Source organism: Mesoplodon densirostris, chromosome 12 (assembly GCF_025265405.1).
Source record: "Mesoplodon densirostris isolate mMesDen1 chromosome 12, mMesDen1 primary haplotype, whole genome shotgun sequence".
Lineage (NCBI taxonomy): Eukaryota > Metazoa > Chordata > Mammalia > Artiodactyla > Ziphiidae > Mesoplodon > Mesoplodon densirostris.
Window position 1 is genome coordinate 20,351,390 of NC_082672.1, and position 22,208 is coordinate 20,373,597.

A 22,208-nucleotide genomic window follows, 5' to 3' on the forward strand; every position below is an offset into this window, starting at 1 on the left:
TGAGCAGAGATTTTCATTTTTGACTTCTTTAAAAAATGGAATGTCTGAGGATACAAGGCTTGTTGAAAAACAAGATAATGTTTATAGTGGGGACTAGATGTAGGTTACCGTGGCCTCTCCTTGATCCCCATCTTTCATCTTTTTTCCCCCATTTTAATTCTGCAGGCACTTTTTTCCCTTCCCCTTGACCTTCACAGTTGGTCCCATAGGACCAGAACTGTGTGCTGACCAATCCCAAAATACTAAAGCCTAAACAGAACAACGATGGCAAGGACAAACCCAAACAGCACCAATTTATCTTTTCCTTCCTCACAGCTTTAAGATTCAATGGAGAACATATATTTAAATCAGCACTTAAACTCCCTACCATCACTCTAACTGCTGAAAATAACTATGGAAGTTCAAAAGCAGAAGCTGTGAATCACTAAGAAAGGACCACATCAGGGACTTTATATTGTGAGGATACAACTTTCCTTGCCTCTGCTGCACCCAGATCCTTCCAACAATCTCTCTTAGATTCTTGCAAGACTGGACTCAGGCAAATCGCCAGCCAAAGGGACACATTTAAGCTATGCTCATGCCACTCCACAAAAATCTTCCAGTGTTTTTAGTAACTTAAATAAAGTAGAAAAGCAGAATCCTCAAAACTCCCTTTTCTCCAGTGCTTCACTCCCTCCCATGTACCGCAGGCACCAGACCCCCAATGTTTACTAAGCTAAGGAGCCCCTTTCCCCTCAGGTGCAGGAACCCCACTGAGCAAGAAGAGGCATAGGTGGAAAGAGAAGGCAACTCCTTTATTCTTCTCCACTGCTCTCGTGACCTCCCCTCACCCAGCTGAAGAGTATTCTTATGTTTTCCCTGATCGGTCCCCCACTGAAGGGGTCATGTATTGGGGAAAATTGTTTTCCAGCAGTCCCTATACCTAACATCATAGGATTAAAGCCCAGCCAAGTAGTTTGTGGTGGGTCAGTTTATATCCCCATCACGTGACAATCATCCATCTATATTGCCACAGAGAAGGTGCTGGCAGGAATAGGTCTTTTCTTTATCTTGCCTCTTTGTCTTGATGTAGGCATGAATTTTGAGAATAAATTTTAAGCAGGAAGCTCAGCCTTCATGAACTTAGAGGTTTCAATCCATTTCCTCTGTTCTAGGGGAAATATTAAATTGATACTATTCTAACCCAGGGCAAGCAGGAAAATAAATTTCTTCCCACCACAGGGTGGGAAGAAAATTATTGAGCATAGATTTACTTTCAATTTTGCCATTCACCTTCCAATATGGTATCTCATTAATCGAAAAACTATCCTGTAAATCAGGTATTATTCTTCCCATTTTAAAAAAATTTGAGTAAATAAGCTAAATGGTTAAGTAACTGCCTAAATTTAACTCAGAGCCATGTAAATTGGAGAATTTACTCACACATATCCATTTTTTCCTAATCAAACACACTATCTTTGAAAAACAAGACAAAACAAAGAAGGGTGGGAAATTCACAAAAGAAGGGGAAATGAACAGAATCATTTCATTGGTAAGTAGACAACTCTGCAAATGCTTTCATTGGCTCTGGCAACGTCCAGATCACAGACACTGACAAAACCCCTCCATTTTGATATAATCTCTTTAGCTTAAAAATGATTCCTATTAAAGAAATAACACAGAAAATAGTACATTTTTAACAATTCTTTAACATTTATACTTTTAGTGAAGGAGCTCTCAATCCTTTGGGGAAGAAGAGCCACTTTTAATTTCCCCCAGAGCATTGAAAACCCTGAGCATTTGGAACTCCTCTGCCGGAATTGTGTTCAGGGCCAGTTTATCAACCACATAAGGATAACTGTTTCATTGCACATATTCACATTTTTTTTAACCGAGCTTGTTTATCTGCTTTTTTTTTTGTTGGGCTCTAAATAACTTTTACTTATCTCCAAAATGAAATTCAGTATTAAAGGATAAAGATTGGCTACTGCTGAAGACTGTCCAAAAAATGTATGTTGGATTCTGAAAAGAATTCCAAGGACACTTTGAGCAAAAGCAGAAAAACAAGGGTAAATATATGACTTCCAAGGAGTTAGTTTCTGTTGGGGCTCAAACTCCTCTGAATGCAAAACTTAGGTTATGTTTGTCATCATTTTCATTACCTTCAGAGCAGCATTTCCACTTATAGCATAAAAATTAAAAAAATTAAACCCCTCCTATTTCCTAGATTTAGGAATCCAGGCAGAGCATTTGACATGAACCTGTATGATTCACAGAGGTTCTTAGAGCCTTGCTTTTTGGGAGTATGATTTTCTGTTGGTGTGAAACTGTTATAATATAAAGGGATATATATACTCAGAGGAATCTTGAAGGTGTAGGAGGGAGCACTGCATAATGTGTAAAAAGTCCAAGCATAAAGCACTCAGATGCTGCTAGAATCCCCACTTCCTGAGATCTTCTCAAAAGCACAAGAACTTGACTCATCAGTTGCAATGGACATTGGCAACAAATAAAAACAGGAGCTAGAATGTTCAGCCAAGTAGTATAGGACTAAGAAAGAAAAAAAGATAGAAAGAACAAAAAGATAGAAAGATTGTCCAGATGTGGCACATGCTGGAAAACCTGTTCATGATGTTAAGGGCAAAACACAGAAGCATAAGATTGAGGCCTCTTTAACAGGATTGATGGAAGGAAGGAAGGAAGGAAGGAATGAAGGAAAGAAGGAAGGAAGGTAGGAAGGGAGGGAGGGAAAGAAAGAGAGAAAGGAAGAAAGAGAAAGAAAAATAGAGCTTATTGTCTGACAAGAGAACTTTGTGGAAACTGACAGGCAAACAATCTCTTAGGCCAATAATAATCTGAATATTAGGAGCATGTGTGCTCAGAACTATTGAAGCAAGTCTCTACTGGGAGACAATTCTCAATAGGTCTCCCATATTTCTGCTGAAGGCACTGACAGCCTTTTCTTCTGGACTATCTTTCAAGGGTCTTTGGTCAGCAAACAACTCTGGAAGATAGAAGGAGTGTCTCCCTCTGGGGCAGGGGCAGATTTTTTAATTTTTTTTTTTTTTTTTTTTTTTGTCTATGACACTAAAGATAATCTCTCTCTCTGGGGCAAACGTTGAACATTATTTGCTGACAGTCCTTTTAAAAGAATGTTTCCTCAGCTTTGATTCATTACCTGGGACACAAGACCACTGTGTGTGTAACATCTACCTGGGCTGCCCTGTAATGTCCCACTTGGGACTAGGGGGCAAGGGAACTAAATGTGAACATGACACCTATAAGGCCTGCTGTGCCAAAAGTAATAAAGTCCTTTGTCTCAGATGCAAGCGTCTTGTGCCTTTTGCTAGCATCATCCATGAAACTGTGTCAGGCTCCCTTTTTTTATTGCAAGAAGGGTAATACTTCGGACCTTTCACAGTTCTTGGCATTCTGCAAATTCCAGAGAGAGAATCACATATGATGCTTTTTATAATATCTCTCAAAGCAAAAACTTTTTATCTTCTAGGAGACAATTAAAGTGACATAGATGTCAATGAGAAAAAGATAGGTACAAGTATGAGGAGACAAAAAAAACAACAACCCACCATCAAGCACAGGATGAAAACAATATTTTAAGTGACTTATAAATAAAGATAATAGATAGATATAGATAGATGGATAGATATACAGAGAGATAGGTATAGAGATAGATGATAGATACATAGATAGATAGATAGATAATAGATAGATGATAGATGACAGAGACAAAGACAGGGACACAAAGACAGAGAATAAAGTGCATATTTGGGGGTGTGAGTGTACATGTGTATCTGTGTTTTCATGTGTGTATATGGATACTTAGCATTAATATGCAAGTTAAGAACACACGCACATAAGAATAAAATATGTTTTCAGATTTTGCAGTTCAGAATTTGTATTTTAAAAAATATTTCTCAGACAAGATTTTGAGCCCCCCCATCAATGAGATGAGTAGAGGAGGCACTCAGTTGGTTTCTCTTTATTTTTCTCTTTGATTTCTATCTTTGGTGAACCTTCAGGAGAAATGATGCTGTATGAAAATTAGGTCTAAAATTAGATCATTCATTTCAATTCTATTGCTTGTTCCCTGAAAGAAAAGTGGAAGAGCAATAAATGATCCCTCACCTCAGTGTTATCAATTTGTATTCACTGTGCTTTATATCTCCCATTCAGACATGGCTGTGCCCTGACCTTCCTTTTAATTTAGTTCCAGCGTATCTTTAACATTTCATCTCATGGTCAGTCTCAAAAACTTCTGGAGCATTTCACAGCTTTCTGAGGTTACATTTCGAAAAGATCTCGACCTGTTACTTTATTTTTTACAATCGTCACTTAAACACAATGAACTCTTTTGTTTCAGAGACCTCAGATAGCCTTGGATTTTGTTTCTTCAGGAAAGTTGGTATATCAGCACTAATCTGGGCAAGAAAAATAACTTGAGGCAAAGTGTAGGTTTTATCTAACCCCTGGAGGCCATTTCAGCAGCATGCACTAAGTAAGAAAACCTTTAATCTCCCCTAAACCACTGAGAACGTGAAAAAGACTTCACTTCATTGGAGCAGCTGACATGAGGTCAGAGCCTCAGAGGTGAGCCTCCCAAGTTATAGTCCCCCAAAACCTCCAAAATCTATGTCGTGCTCACTTGGGTTTCTGATACAACTCATTTTGCTTGCCGTTATTCATTTTTTTCCTATGAACACTAAGTCTAACAACTAGTAAGGGGACTGGGAATCTCTTTATTGTCGAGGTAGTGAGACTCATCCAGTGAGGACCTAATAGCTCCCATCACTTCCTGTCTCACTCTTCCTGCTTAAGGAACACCAAGCTATTTACATTTATTGTTATACTTCTCCTTCCTGACTATAATTTACCTGCACAATAGAGGTTTAATTTCTAAATTATTTTTTAACCTTGCTTCCATTTCAAATGGATACTTCATCTCATTCTTAATGTGAGGTCTCTTCAAAGAAGGTTTTTGTCTCTCACTTTTGACCTCATTACTTTTGCTGTAACAGTGGGTGTAGTTCTGTTTTCCAGAAGAATATATACTTCTGTGAAAGTTATTGAAAGAAGAACTCTTTTTGCTGACTTGCTTAATAAGAAATGAAGTTAAAATAAAAACTGTGCACAACAAAGACTCTCAGGTGGGAGGGTTTATTACCCCTGCTGGTCCTGACTCTCTCCCAAGAGTTTGTTATTTCTGTTCCTTAGAGTTGTCAGCTTTGGATGCAAAACAAAACCACAGAGTATCTTTTCCAGACCTCGTTAAGGTCTAGCCAACTGTCACCAGCATCATATCTCCATTTAGAAAGTTTCTAGTCCTCTGTAGTCTTTCTTTGCTTTTAACCCAAACTTTTCCCACTTTGGAATCTCTGCTTCTTTTCCCAAGTCCTCTGGGTTTGTTTCTGTTCACAGAACACTTGTGGAGCAGTTACACCTAAAGATCCCTGATATTCCTAAAAGATAAAAACTTTCCTTGATCCAGCTGCCAGCTCTGTCACCTTCCTGAGTCCCTCTTAGATGACTTGTTCCTATGTCAATTTCTTGGGATCTTGTCATTGCAATTTTATGTAGCAGAACTATTTTAAACATACATTAAGAGCATGCTTTTGATTCACCACCAAACTGTTTTCTTTAGTTATTCAACAAACATATCGAGTGTCTATTATGTGCTGGATGCACCAGGAACATGAGATTCACTAGATATGGTTCCTGCTTTCTTTGAGGTTACAACCTCTCAGAAATATTAACAGGTGTTTTCTTTTGTTGTACATAATCGATCACTAACACTCCAGCTTGGAAATATCAAAGGTATTCATCTCTTTGAATCCCTTCTCAATGCTGTATCAGAACTTTCACTGGGTAATTTACATAAATAAGCAACTCTCCATGGGTAAAACTTTTTTTAAAAGCCTAGATAGGACACAGCCTTTTTACATAGATTTTTACACTATAAGCTATTTAAGGAAGAATTATCTTAAAGTGAAAATGAAAAAGCTCTGAACCAACATTGAGAATATCTGGGCTCTGTCACAAAAAAGCTAGATAGCTACAGAAGAGACACTTAACCTTTTGAATTTCAGTGTCTGCATGTGTTAAATGATGGGTAGGAGTAAATGTTCCCTTAGCTCTCAGATCTAAAATTCAATGAATCTAAATGTAAAAGTATTTCAGTTATGAAACACTGTTCTAAACACATTTCTCATGGAAATTCAGTGAAATGTAAAAATTCAGCCAGCAGACATAGGAGAATTCAATGGATAAACAGATGAGAAGTTGCACTGAAATTCCCTACCACGAGCAGTCTAGGAGGATGGTCAAGCCTGCCCAGGGGTATGAGAGATATTCGGCTCTCAGCCTGCTCCATAGCTCAACTTCCTCTCTCAGCAAAGTCAGGTCCAGTGCCATCAAAAGATTTTGGGTTGGCTATGACTTTTCTTCTGTACCTGGTGATGATCTTTCCAAATTTATCAGCACAATTAGATTGAAAAAAAAAGCTATTTGTTATTGGATATGCAGGACGATCAGGTCTTGGTAATCAGATCAAGACAGAGAGAAACACATATAATAATTAGATATATGTGTTGAAAATGGATCTTTTCTGTACTGTAGGGATCTGCCAATTCCAATACTGTAGTCTGAAGAGAACCAGAAAATTAGAGGTAGTATTGCCTTTCCCAAGGACAACAAAATAGTGGAAACAGCAGACTTTTTCTTCATGCAATTTTAAATATATATGGAGTTAAAGAAAAAATGTTCATAAAATTTTTATGCAAAACAGTCTCAGAGATGAATACCCACTACTCACTTAATGATTAATTGAAACTCATTTATTGGTTCTGAGGAAAAAATGTGATTTTTTTCCCCTTTAAATAATCATTTTTGTTTCTGCTATGGTTTTTGTTAGAGATGTATTTTTAAGACTAGCTCTTCTTAGCCTTTGGTACTGTGTCTGCATACTATGAAACTGTTATTTGCCTTTTTCTTTATTTTATAATGGATGTCATAAGCTGATATAAGCCCTAGTCTCTACTGGCTTAAGGGACATAAAGTCAATGACGGATCTCCAGTTTTCTGCTTTCATTGACAACAAAAGGCGTTCTAAATCAATAAGTTTACCTTCATTAGACCTTGGTCAAATGTGAAATTACAATAGTAAATTATCCATAGACACATAAATACTATTATAAAACAATGTCAGTGCAAGAATTACATTCATTTTTACATTTCCCATGTTATATTTTGGAAACATACACTATTCATCATTAGAGAAACATGATTTAGTTCACAGCATCCCAAAACCTGTGCTACCAGAAGATTTCCAATGGCTTTACTATAGATGTATATATAAACACTATTGTATTTAATATGTGTGTTATCACCCTTTATTGTTGATCAGCCTCTCAGAGGCTGATCATAATACTTTAAAATATCTAGAGATGTACAGATTCTATACAATTTGAACAGTAACAGCAATTTTCCTTGATGCTATATAAACTAAGTTAAAGAGTATATTGGATAGAAACAAATTATTTTGTTTTCTTTTTAGTGTTCAAATTTAAAGAGTAGTATCATATATATGTGTAACTGAGTCACTTTACTGTACACTTGAAACTAACATAACATAAATTATACTTCAGTTACAAAAAAAAAGAATTGTAAAAAAAAAAGTAGTATCAGGCAATAGTTATTAGGTGTCTAGAAACTTAGTGTGCCATAGTAATCTTAAAAGGTGATAAATATTTACTGGTGTGTGGGTTAATGGACATGTTTACATGTTTCCAAATTTTATGTGTTATGCAAACTAACTGTGATATTAATTTAGAGTCACTAAAAGTTATCTCAAAATTTTGTTATCTATGATTTTTTTCCAAAGCTATCATTTTTCACTCCAAATCTCACCTTCTCATAAACATTCTACCAGAAATTGCTGTGTGCTCACATAACTCATTTTATGGATTGAGGCCGTAAGTATTAACAAATTAACTGCAAGAGAATGTGGCAATTTAAAATTGTATCTATCCTCTTCAGAGCTTGCTGAGTCAGAGTCTATCAAGTGATAAAGATCAGTTTGGTAGATATAAACTAAATTGTAATTCTCAGATTAAGGGAGGAGCATGTATGAATGTGCACTATATGCTTGAAGCCAGTGGCTTCTGACACTTATACTTTTCATTCCCACCCATCTCCTCCATCAAAAATGGGGGTATTGGGCTTCCCTGGTGGCACAGTGGTTGAGAGTCCGCCTGCTGATGCAGGGGACACAGGTTCGTGCCCCGGTCCGGGAAGATCCCACATGCCACGGAGTGGCTGGGCCCGTGAACCATGGCCTCTTAGCCTGAGCATCCGGAGCCTGTGCTCCGCAATGGAAGAGGTCACAACAATGAGAGGCCCGCATACCGCAAAAAAAAAAAAAAAAATTGGGGGTATCACTAATATGTACCTCTCTTTTATAAGCCAACCAAAATGGGAACTCATTTGGAACTTTGAGTGATTTTCTGATAGTGCTGACAAAGTGTAAAAGCAGAAAGCATATCTTGTGGTATCAAGTATGCTATAACATAATATGTCCTATAACATCATAACATAAAGTCTATAGATAGAGAAAATTCAAGAAATTATAGGAGTATTATTATTAAACTGAAAAATGGAATTATAGGAGATTAAAGCATGAGATAAAGAGAATCCACAAATGGCACTTTGCATATATTTTAGTGATTCTTCCCCAAGTATCCAACTTCAAATAATTTGACCTATATCAGTAATCTACTTCAATTAAGCTTTCCACTGAAAAGTATCATACCAATAATAAAAGTTCTCTGGGGATTTCTATATATAAAGTATATTAAAATGTGAGCAACATAAATTCAAGCATAATGCTGAAATGACAAGTTTTAAAACAGTTTCAATCATTTTTATCCATTCTTCTTTGTGCTTAAAACTTTGATGGGCATTACATTTGTTTTCACATTTCTCAGGAACTATGCTTGACATGTACATTTTCCAAAGTGAGTTCTTCATAAACATAGCTGTACTGAAGTTATTTTTCATTGGAGTAATGAGCAACAAGGGAAGTAAGAAGGCAAGGGGGAAAGAACTTCTGCTTCACTCTCGGGGAGATATCTACATATAAATGTATAACATACAATTTTGTCCTTTGCTGAGGGATTCAGACTTATCCTTGGAATTAATATTCATTCTGATTATAAACATAAGGATGGCAGAGAATTCACTCCGAAAAACTTGTGAACTTGATTATGCTTTTTTTATTTTGTAGGATTCACACTTGTTATTGCATTTATACAATATCTATCCTTCCAAAGAAATAAAAGACTTCAGATCACACCCATTTGGGGTAAATTAAACTAGGAATTTTGAACTTATATAATCAATTGGGCAGACTAGAGCTTTTGAATAAAACCTTGTACTTGAAGGATTTTCAACCCAATTGTAGTTGGTGCCTATAGACATGTCTTTTAGATTCTCTGTTAAGCAAGAAGTGCAAAATTATGAATGACAGAAACTTAGAGTAAGTGGGTTCCTAGGCAGGGGACAAATTCTCTGATTGAGAGACATAGTTGAGATGTCCAGAACCAAAGTAAAGAATTGAAATGCTCTATAAAAAAGGAACTCCTTGGGTTTTAATTCAAACATCCAACAGGTCTGTTCAGGTGGGTGCACAGTCACTTTTCTATGGAGTTGAACAGCATCTTAAGCCCTATAGTGGTTGAAGTGTTCATTTCACTCAGAGTGATTTTCTGTCATGGGCATCTCTCCAATGGGACAATGAAAAGTTTGTGGAAAACAGACTTCTCTTTTAAAAGAGTGCTTCTTGTGTCTGTTTTGCAATTCAAGTGATATGGAAATTAATACCAGTGTCGAGGGCTTTCATCAGGCTTGAGTGGATGCAGGACAGAGTGTCTCTCTACAGCACTGCTTTCTTGGAAACTGCAGTGTTAAGATAAATGTGGAATGTTGTATTGGCTTCGTTGTGTTTACGCCTGATCTGTAGAACTACACTTGGGCTGTGGAGCTGAAAGCAGGCCTTGGACCTATGTGACTAGAAGGGTACAAAAGAGTTGTGGGAAATTTGGCTACTGTCTGCAGCAGCTGCATTGGCCCTGAAGGGGAAGGAGGCAAGAGGAGCTGTGTACTTGAGTAGCTGCTGAGTCCCCGTGAGGTGATGCTGAAGCACCTGCCCTGTAACCTTCTATAAAGCTAAGAAAATGTGGCCCCCAAGCTTACTTACACCTTGTGAGTCTCATTGCCAATTTGGACCTCCAGCTATGACTATGCTGCTACAATGTCACACGAGGCTTTCCTTCCTGTCTTCATCACCCCTTCCACTCTGCTTCCCAATCCTGCAGATGTGGGCAATACCAACATATAACACAAAATAAGAATGCGACTCAATGAATATTTATTGAGCACCTGCTATTTGGGAGGAGGAATGGGATTTTCAACAAAATCTCTGGAGAAATTTATTTTTCTTCATCAAAAGATGCACACACAGCTGCATTCTCACAGACATACACACAGCCTGCATGTCATCTCTCTGCACTCAGGCATGGTAACATATGGGAGGAAAAGTCATCTATTACTACAGGCTGTGACAATCACTGAGAAAATTTACTGCAGAAAATTAGTCAACAGTATCTCAGCAGCAGGTTCAGAAATGATCTATCAAAGATTCAGAGACTTGAGGCAACTTTTCACCTCATTTATTCAAATGCTTTGAGCAAATAAAATTATGATAAAGCACCTAAGAACCTGTGTGTCCTGTGCATTTTGACAAGCTTACTGTGAACTGATTGTTTGGGTCCAGCTCCCACTCCAAGAGAAATCGATTACTATTAATTTTATTTGATATTTCATATAAGGGCATGTATTTATTTTTATTTATTTTTATGAAACTGAAACTCAATTCTGTAAATCCTCAGGAGGAAAAGGAGGGATCACGATTTGGCTCCATCCTGTGGCCTTTAGAAGCAAGCGACAAAGTAGCCAGCCAGTTAACAAAACTGGAGAAACGATTGGTCAAGCATTTGTAAAGCACAGATGTTAATACTACACCACTTAAGCAAGCCAATCGCACTTGGCATGCGGAGCATGTTATACAAATAAGAACACAAGCAAATTTCCAAATGTGTTCCTCAAGCTTAGTCACTTTCAATTAACCCCCCTTCAGTATCTTAACCCTTCTTGATCCTAGTAAAACTTGAATACATTTTAGGAGATGTGACAGCCATATGAGCAAAGGGTTTAAAAACCTTCCTACTTGGGATCTGCTTTTAATGCATTGATAAAGCTGTAATTTGGACAACATAAGTACATCAGCATTAGTAATTAACCAACTGTTGGATTCACCAAACATGTGTTGAAGGTCCTTTGTTAACCCCTGTGCTAGGCTACGTGCAAACAACTCTAAATAAGAAACAGACTCATCCTCAAGAAATTCAAGTTTACTGGAGGAAGCCACATGGCTAAAGAGCTAACAGCAGTAAAATGTGGTGAGGGCAACAACAAAAGTGTGCATAGGCTATTTGGCAGTTCCTAAAACATATGCTAAGCCAGCCTGGTCAGACGAGGTTTCCTAAGCATGGTTACTAGACAGCAGTGTCACTGAACTGCTGAGAATCAGCAAGGAAAGTGAATTTGGAGGTCTTCTAGTTCTAGTACCAGGAGTCTCAGGGTCAAACTAGGAGTGGGCAGGAACTGTATGAGGAGACGTGTCTACTTTTAGAAAGTATATAATGGGCTTTCTTAGGCTAGAGAACAGGGGTGGAATTGCACTAGAACTAGAAAAGCAAAGTACTCCTGATCAGAAGGCATGTTATCTTTGAAGCCACTTGCAAGCTAAGAAGCTGAGAAACACTGATCTAGTTGGTTGGTTTAGAGGAGAATTAAGGCCTTGTCAGTGAAAATTTATTAAGAGCCTACTATGCACAAAGTGGTGTTTTAAGATTGAAATTAAAATAGGTGGTAAAATCTATTCTGTCCAAGGTCAGGGAAAGAAAAAAAAAAGAGCCTTCCTTTCTAAAGGAGGTTAGTGTGGGTGATAATATGAGAAATTAGATAGAGGGAAAGGAAGCTAGGACAGAAAAGTTGATCGGGTCATTTTGTGCAAAGGAGGGAGTCAAAGAAGAGGGAATGTGAAATGATGTCTAAACTGCACCACAGAGAATGTGTGCTCCAGCCATGTGTTTGTGTGCAAGATGGGCTTGGGGACAAACACTGCAAAACTCAACAGACATAAACAGCTGAGACCCAAAGAAGAGAAGTGTTCGTGTTCACATTCTCTACCCAGTCAAGGCCTTCCACCCACCAACTGATTTTTTGTGTCATCAGTTACCTTTGCATATTTTTTTACTTTCAATTGAAGAGTTTTCACCTCATTTAGCATTTACTCCAATAAGAATTTTTTTACCTAGCTTCTTGAAAAAAAGGCAAACACTTTAACATCATGAAACACATCACATTTTCCTTGTAAATGTTTTGTAATAAATGAGAAACTGTACTGCAGTTAGTCCAGTATTACCCATGCAAGATGAAGCCTCTGAGCAATTACCTTTTTTCTATGGCAACAGCGTATCTGCCCATCCTTCAGTGTGGTACTGGAAAGCCACCAAATTGGGTCTGTTCAGTAAAACTAAGGAAAGTTCACTGAATTAGGGCAGGGGGAAGGGGGTTTGTAAATCTGATACTAACTGGGTTAACAAACAAATTGCTATTGATATTATTTATCAAGTGTTCACTTAAGCAGCTCAAAATAATCTGCAAGGAAATTTCCAACTGCAATGTTAGAAAATGGAAATAAAAAGCAAATTTGTTAAAAAAAAAAAAGAGAGAGAGAAGAGGAAAATGACAACTAGACTTTCTAGTATACTTGCCCACACCTAATCCCTTAGAAGGAGGCCTCTGAAGAATTCCAGGACGTTGAATGCAGAATGGAAACAAATTTTCATAGACAGTCACCTCAGGACATCTGCCTGGACCTCACTCCACCCAGAGTCTGTCTGGGCCAGAGAGTAAACCTTTTATTTTTAAGCATATTCTGCAAAAGGAGGCCAGCAAGTGCGCCTTTGACATTCATAAGAAACCATACTATTATTCTGGTTGTTACAATCCAAGGAACTGCAAGAAAAGAACAAATCAGAAAAATTGTGTCGGACACTGAGTTACAACGCAAATACAAAAACAGAGGAAGCTCCTTCAGAACAAGACTCTGCAGTCGACGGCAGCTACCTTTTCTGAGGAGGGTTTATTTTATTTATCTTTTAAATTTATTTATTTTATTTATTTATTTTTGGCTGTTTTGGGTCTTCGTTGCTGCGCGTGGGCTCTCTGTAGTTGCGGCGAGCAGGGGCTACTCTTTGTTGAGGTTCATGGGCTTCTCATTGCGGGGTCTTCTCTTGCTGCGGAGCACGGGCTCTAGGCGCGCAGGCTCAGTAGTTGTGGCTCACGCGCTCTAGAGCACAGGCTCAGTAGTTGTGGCGCATGGGCTTAGTTGCTCCGCGGCATGTGGGATCTTCCCGGCCCAGGGCTCGAACCCGTGTCCCCTGCATTGGCAGGCTGATTCTTAACCACTGCGCCACCAGGGAAGCCCTTGAGGGGGTTTTAAATAGAGATTTAAAGTTGGATATTAAAGACATGTTCCTCAGGGGAAAATGGACATTATAACAATGTTGTGTCCCTGTTATCACACTTGATTACAGGTTCTTGAGGGAGCTTTTTCCCGGACAGTTTTAGAAATAAGATGTAATTTAGAGACATTTTCTTGGTGGGGAGGCTCTAAGTGGAAGGTGGGAAGAGAACGTGGAAGAGGTACAGGGAGGATGGTAGCAGAACTGTAACCTGATATGCCACACAGGTTGATCAATATGACATGTAATTACATCTAATTACAGACATCTCCTGGAACTTGGACCACAGAGTTGCAGATAAATTTAAATACCTTGGAGAAATACCCTGGTTAATATACTAAAGGACTTTCTTCTATTTAGATGAACAAACCTATTAATGCAGAATCTCTAAATCAAATGATTATACATCCTGGAACTTTGCTTATGGTAAGGAATAAAGAAATATTTTTCTGGGAGACTAAGGGCATAGAGAAACCGAAAGGTGGAACATAAGAATGTTCAAGGGATTATTCTATTTTATAAATAACTCTGCCTTTAAAATGTTTACCTTTTAAAACATTGAAAGAAAAGTTAAACATGAAGGTAGAAAAAAACTGATAAGGAAAGAGATAAACATACTTTAAAAATTATCTTAAAAATAGGATTTTGAAATTACAACTCTGCTGATCTCTTTTCTACATAGGGACTTGGGAACACGTTATTTGTATTTTAGGAATTATATGTTTGCATTGCCATATCAAAATTCCTCAAGATTGTCAGCAAAAGTATCCCGGATGGTAATGTTCAAAGAAAATATTTTGAAAATACCATTTTTCTTTTACTTTTAAAAGCATATATATTGTCATGTTTGGTAATTGAAAATTTTATTGCTTAATTTAATGATACAAGATTTTATTTAATATGTACAATTTAATGTGTACAAAAAACAAATATATTAGCCTATGTTAATTAAATATTTAATGTGTTAAATATTTAATATAGAAAAGTAAAATTTAAGATCTTTGCCTCAACTCATCACATCAAAATCACCCACAGGGGCCTCCCTGGTGGTGCAGTGGTTGAGAGTCTGCCTGCCGATGCAGGGGACACGGGTTCGTGCCCCGGTCCGGGAAGATCCCACATGCCGTGGAGCAGCTGGGCCTGTGAGCCATAGCTGCTGAGCCTGTGCGTCCGGAGCCTGTGCTCCGCAACGGGAGAGGCCACAACAGTGAGAGGCCCGCGTACAGGAAAAAAAAAAAAAAAAATCACCCACAGATATAGCTGGACCAAACATCAATATTCAGTCTGTCCAAAATTAAGATACTCAGTCCAGATATTTTACCAATATCTAGTACCTGCCTAAGACATAATATCAGCAATAGTGAACAGTAAATAAATGTTTGTTGAATGCATTAGTTAATGGGGAGTCCAAATAATCAGTTTTAATTCACCACTGTGTTCACGACATAGTTTGGGCTTATAGGCACAACCACAGGTATCTCTAAATTATCCATCATTATTTAAAGTACTCTTTCTCCATCTTATAATGGCATTTTCTCCTCTTCACCCCAAGTTCCTTCTGCAGGTTTCCTTAACTTCCTTGTAATTGTGGAATCCATTTTCATTGTCCTTTTTGTTACTTGCAACCTCTATGGTTTTGCCACTCAAGATAATTACACAAACACAACAGACTTGCTGGACATCACCTTTGTATCCATTGCTACTTGTCACTGTGAGGTTTGAGCATGGTCTCTACCTTAATCTATTGGGAGAGGTAAGACATAACACACATAAAGAGCAAACCTACAGAGAATTATTAGATTAGGAAACATAGGTGGTACAGAAACAAAATTCTTTGGTGGCTTAAAAAGAGCAATGGAATAGAATGGTAGAAACTCAATAGATGGAAAGATACAGGAAAACTAACTATTGAGCAGCTGGTTTTCATCAGGCCCCATGCAAGGGATTTTACATATAGTATTTCATTTATTTCTCACATTGAAATGTTGAGATGTACCTTTTTATAATTTTATAAGATATGAACTGCAACAGGGTTTCAAACCTTGCCCAGGATTGTATTGCTTGTAGGTCTCTGAGCAGACATTCTAATTCAAGTTGATACTATTTCCATTCCTGGCAGGAGGAACATAAGTTTGCACTAAGGCACCAAGGTAACATTATGCACAGGTGTGTTGGACAGATAATGATGGCAGCCATCATCTAGAGCAGAGCATCTAGCGGGAAAGGCACAAGCTTGGAAATAGGTCTGGAGACACTCAGACTCCTATCTCAAGCATTTCTTTCTGTTTTTGTTTTCCTTAGGATTTCCATTAGATAACTATTGAAGTAATTAAAGAATTAATGAATGAATGTCTGTTTTTTTCAATTATTACATCACCCATCTGTTCTTGCGTGTTGTCTACTTTATCCATTAGAGTCCTTAGTATCAATATATTAATCATAGTTGTTTTAAATTCTTGGTCTGCTAATTCCAACATCCTTGCCATATCTTGTGCTGATGCTTGCTCTTTCTTCAAATAGGGTTCATGGTGGAAGTTGGTTGTGGTTTTTCTGTTTGTTTGTTTTTTGCCTTCTTTGTAAATTTTTCTCTTTTTTTGTAAATTTTTCTTGATAGCCAGACATGATGTACTGAGTAAAAGCCACTACTATAAATAGACCTTTAGTAATATAGTGGTGAGTGTGGAGGGAGAGGAAGCATTCTATAGTCCTGTGATTAAGTCTTAGTCTTCTAGTGAGCCTGTGCCTCTGAACTGTGAACTTCACAAGTGCTTCTGTTTTTTTTTCCTCTCCCCATAAGTGGGACAGGATGGTTAAAACAGGCTGGAGGGTTTCCTTTCCCCAGGTCAGTTAGACTCTGTTAATACCCCAGCAGGTTAGGATCCGGTTACACTCAAACTCTTCAACACAGCCTACAAGGCCCTGTGTGACCAGGCCTGGCCTGTCTGTCCTCATCTGGGCTTCTCACTTCTTTGCTCACCTCCCACTCCAGCCACACTGGTCTTCTTTCAGTGCCCCAGGAAGCAAGGAAGCAAGCTCTTCCTAGCCACCCCAGGAAGCAAGCTCTTCCTAGCCACCAGGCCAGAAGGCTCTTGTCCCCATTTGCTGCCTGGTTGGCCCTTATATCCCATTCGGTCTTAACTAAAATACTGCCTCCTCAGGGAGGTTCTTCCCTCACTACTAGAAAGTAACCCCACACCCCATTCTCTCCAACCCTAATATTCAGTTTCAGTGATGCGTACTCTTGCTTTCAATGCACTTATCATAATCTTATATTTATTTGATTGTCTCCTTGTTTACTATCACTACCTTGCCTGTGCTGGAGCACCTTAAAGACATTAAACATGTCAGTTGCATCCATCTCAGTTTAACTACAGCCAAGGTCTATGCCTGGAATATAAAAGTCAGGCAATAGATAACTGTTGAATTAATTAAAGACTGAATAAATAAATGATTTTTTTTTCAATTTTAGTCTTAGCACGAATCAATAAAATAACATCTACCACTATTGTTTAATATCTGCTGTTAAATAAATGGTGACTTATGACAAGTATATTTAAGGTGATATGTGTTCACTGCCAGAGGGCAACAACAAATGGCTGTTGATAAAACAATAACTGTAATGTGGTGAGAAATCATAACATAAGGAAACAAAGTATTTTGAAAGTTAGATGTTGCTGAAATCCTTATTAGCTGAGCAAGTATAGTAGTCCTGGCTTAACCATGGTTTCATTTTCCAATGTTTCAGTTACCTGCAGTCAACTGTGGTCTGAAAACACTAAATGGAAAGTTTCAGAAATGAACAATTCGTAAGTTTTAAATTGAGCACCATTCTGAGTAGTGTGATAAAATCTCGTGCCATCCTGCTCCATCCAGCCTGGGAGGTGAATCATCCATTTGTCCAGCTTACCCCTCCAGTCAGTCACTTAGTAGCAGCCCAGTTATCTGATCCACTGTGGTGGTATCACAGTGCCTGTGTTCAAGTAACCCTTATTTTACTTAATAATGGCCCCAAAATGCAAAAGCGATGATGCTGGCAATGAAGTGCTTCATTTAAGTGAAAAGGTGAAAGTTCTCCGAAGTGAGAGAGTGACATGGACATATATACATTACCAAATGTAAAACAGATAGCTAGTGGGAAGCAGCTGCATAGCACAGGGAGATCAGCTCGGTGCTTTGTGACCATCTAGAGGGGTGGGATAGGGAGGGTGGGAGGGAGACGCAAGAGGGAGGGGATATGAGGATATATGTATACATATAGCAGATTCACTTTGTTATACAGCAGCAACTAACAGCATTGTAAAGCAATTATACTCCAATAAAGACGTAAAAAATTAATAATAATAAAATAAAATTAGTGAGAGAAAAATAAGGAAAGAAAAAAAGCCGATGCTGATGTTGCTAAGATTTATAGTAAGAACGAATCTTCTATCCATGAAATTGTGAAGAAGGAAAAGAAATCTGTACTAGTTTTGCTGTCGCACCTCACATTGCAAAAGTTATGGTCATGGTTCATGATAATTGCTTAGTTAAGATGGAAAAGGCATTACATTTTTACAATAAGATATTTTGAGACAGAGGACCACATTCACATAACTTTTATTACATGATTTTTTTTTTTTTTTTTTTTTTTTGTGATACGCAGGCCTCTCATTGTTGTGGCCTCTCCTGTTGTGGAGCACAGGCTCCAGACATGCAGGCTCAGCGGCCATGGCTCATGAGCCCAGCCGCTCTGCGGCATGTGGGATCTTCCTGGACCGGGGCACAAACCCATATCCCCTGCATCGGCAGGCGGACTCTCAACCACTGTGCCACCAGGGAAGCCCACATGATATTTTATTATTAGTTATTGTTGTTAATCTCCTACTGTGCCTAATTTATAAATTAAACTTTATCATAGGTATGTATATATAGGAAAAACATGGTATGTATATATAGGAAAAACATAGTATGTATAGGGTTTGGTACTCTCCTTGGTTTCAGGCATCCACTGGGGGTCTTGGAACAGACGCCCTCGGATCAGGGGAGTCAACAAAGTTATCATTTGCATTTATAGTCATCACCAACCCTAAGTCTTGGAGTTTTTCCATAGACAAAAGAATGTTTCTGTGTCCCCTGCAGGATTTGACACTAATAGAGCGTCTTACTTTTGTCTTCATTTGGGGCTTTTGTTCAGCCCCAGACTCAGGTTAAACCTTGCAGATCTTTTACATCTGCACTCTTTAGTGCCTATGCTCCTTGCAGACCTAGCGTCAGGGACACCTCCATTGCTAACAACAACCCTCAACCGTGTGTGCCTAGGAAAGGCGCTCTCAGGAGAACACTACATACATCCACAGCGGTTGTAGTTGGATAATGGGGCTAACAAGCAATTTTTAGATGTTCCTTGCATTTTGTTTTCCAATTGGAAAATAAAGTAAAATAGCTTTATAATTAAAAAATAGTAATAAAGCCAGCATGACCCTTGAGCTCATTTATTGAGAAAATGAGCCACCGTAAGGTCAATTTCCTCACTGTTAAAGCTAATAATAATGGTGGTGAAAAGAACAGACTTCACACAGTGCTCTCCTGATGATGTTTAAACAACAGTAATAGTAGAAATAATAGAGCTGATTGTCAGTATTATATTGAAACATTTAGTGAGCAATTACTATGTCAGGCACTATGCCAAGTGCTTTACAAAATATTATCTCATTTAATCCTCACAAAAATCATATAAGATACTTACTATTATTATCCCCATTCTACATTAAGGAGAATAAGGAAGAGAAGTGAAAAGATTATACTGGCCCAGTGTTCAACTCTGAGATATCCATTTCATGTTTTATTTTAAACCATTCTCTCATATTTGTTCAACTACATGATTAAGTGTAAACTATGTGCCAAGGCCTGTCCTAGTCATTAGAAATACACAGGTATGTAAAGAAGTTTCTGCCCTCAAGTACTCAAATCTAGTGGGAGAGATGGCTGTGTAAACAGACAACCGTAATAAAGTGTGCTAAGAGGCAAGTTCAGGGTTCCAGGAGTATACAGGAATGGAGTGCCTAAACTAGACATGGGTAGAAACGATATATCAGACAGAGTGTCTTGGAGATGGTGACACCGGATCTGAATTTTAAAAAACAGGAAGCACTTAAAAAAAAAAAAACAGGAAGCACTTGACTTTCCCTGGGTGGCTCACTAATTGGGAAATGATGGGTGAGAAAGCATTTAATATCAGCAAGTCTGAACAAAATGCCTGAGGCAAGAGACATCATGGCATAGAAGAGGAGGTGCTGTGAGGAAAGGGGTGATAAGACTTGAGATGGAGAGACAGCGAGGATTAAAAGATAAATAAAATGTCATGCTTATATTATAGGAACATGACTTCAGCATGTACTGAATAATTTGAGAAAGAAAGACTGGAAAGGCTAGAAATCTTGTTGGGAAACTGCTGAAATATAATAGGCAAGTGAGAAAAAGGGCCTTACTGAACTGGGGGGGGTGGTGGCAGAGATGCCGGGAAAAGGGAACATTTATGATTTGTGAAATGTTTAGAAAATAAAAATTGCAACATTGATTTGCAATGAAGAGGTACAGAAAAAATTTAAAAGTAACTCTCAGAATATTAGCATGAAATATTAGGGGAATGGATCCTTGTCCCTACAGAGACAGAAAAAGCGAGAGTGGAAGCAGATCTGAGAAGAACTGAATGCAGTTTCCAACAGGCCAAATGGAAGTGACGGTGGGACCCTGGCATGAAATATTCAATGTGTTGCTATCCTTAAGATTTTGGAGCTTGTAGAGAGATTTGAGCTGGACAGAGATTTGAGGGTCTTCAGCATATTAGTAGTAGGTGAAAACCAAACGTTTGGGGAGATATCTCTGGGAGAGTAGGAAAGAGAGAATCTTGTACATAAAATACAGGGTTGGACTTTTGAAGGGTACAAGTAGCAGGATTACAAGGGCAGTGGGCAATGACAGAGCCTGGGGAAAGGGCCATTTTAGGGATGGGTCAAGGCAGAGGAGCACACCAAACCCATACAGGTCAGGATTGATATTGGAAGTTCACAGAAAACTAAAAGAGGGTGGTCATATGGAAGCCAAGATGAAAGAGATTCCATTAGGTAGGGATCAGCAACAACAGAGGCAGATGAACGGCCCAGTTAGATAAAATTATAAAAAACACTCCATCTCATTTGGAAATTGTGTCATCGTTGGCAACTTGGTGAAGTTAGTAGATTGGTGGGGACAGAAGGCAAGTTGCAACTGTTAGCTGAGTGAACGGAGGGAAAGAAGTGAGATCATCAGATGGAGTTACTTTCTAAAAATTTGATAAGAAAGGGACAAAAAGACTGGCAAATTCCTAGATGTGGTTCAAAGTCAAGAGTTTTGGAAGGAGATTGTGGTTTTGGTTGGGAAAAGATTACCTGGATCTGAGCAGGTTTATAGTTTAATGCATAGAATCAAGTGGAAAGGAAATGAGGAGGAATAACTGGAGTAGTGAAGCATCACAAGGAGATGCTCATGGGTGGAGTTAAGGATGTAGAGGAATGGGTTGACCTTGAAAAGGAAGAGGAGCATCTAATCCACTAAGACTGTTGGAAATGAGGGAAGAATGAATGGGTGTAGACAAATTTGTTAATAGAATCAGTAAGTTGAGTAGTATACATTATGCCCAATGATTTCAATTTTCTAGGAAGGTAGAAAGAAAGGTCATCTACTAAATGGCTCATAAACATATCAGGGAATAACAGCCCAGTGAGAACTCTGATAAAGTTAAAAAAAAAAAAGAGTTGCTAGTGCCAGGACTTCTTTTCCAAAGGATGTGGATCTTTAAAGAAACTTTAACAGAATCTGAGGGTTGATATGCCATACAGAATCTTATATTGATGAGTGTGTAGCACCATCAGAATTTGGGCATGAATGCCTATAAATGACCATTCCAAACAAATTCAGGTAAGAGAAAGGAAAGCATCATGTGACATTTAATTCAACATCAAAGCACTTACATCCATCCCTTATGTCAAACATTAGTAGATGAGATACATATCAGAGTCACAGAGATTTCCATATATACATGTATGAAAGGAACTTTGTTCACCACAATTCCTCTTAGTAGAAGTACTGCAGAGAAATAAGAACTGAAGAAGGAGAAATAAAAGATCAATGGGCAGGTTTAATGATCCACTCAAGTTGAGGGACCACAGATTTGGAGGGCTATTCCTTGGCATGGTTAGGTGTGCTGTTTTGTTTTCCAGAAAAACAGGAATTCTGCTATAAAGAATGAGGAAGGTGGATTTATAGCATTTAACATACAATTGGAATTTCGAAGGACAGAGACAGCAGAAGGACTGAGTGCCAATAAATTGAGAATGGAAGTACAAAAAGAACTGAGATGATCGCGTTTCGGTCTGGCCTGAACAGACCTTAAACACATTCCAGAGGAGCAGCTGGAATGAGAGAAAGTGGCAGCACCCACAGCTTGGAGGTCTGTAAGACACCGAAGACAGCTCCAGTGGAGATGAGGCTAGAAAGGTGGTATATTGGACAGGAAGAATGTCTAATGAGGCAGTTTCCCAGTGACGA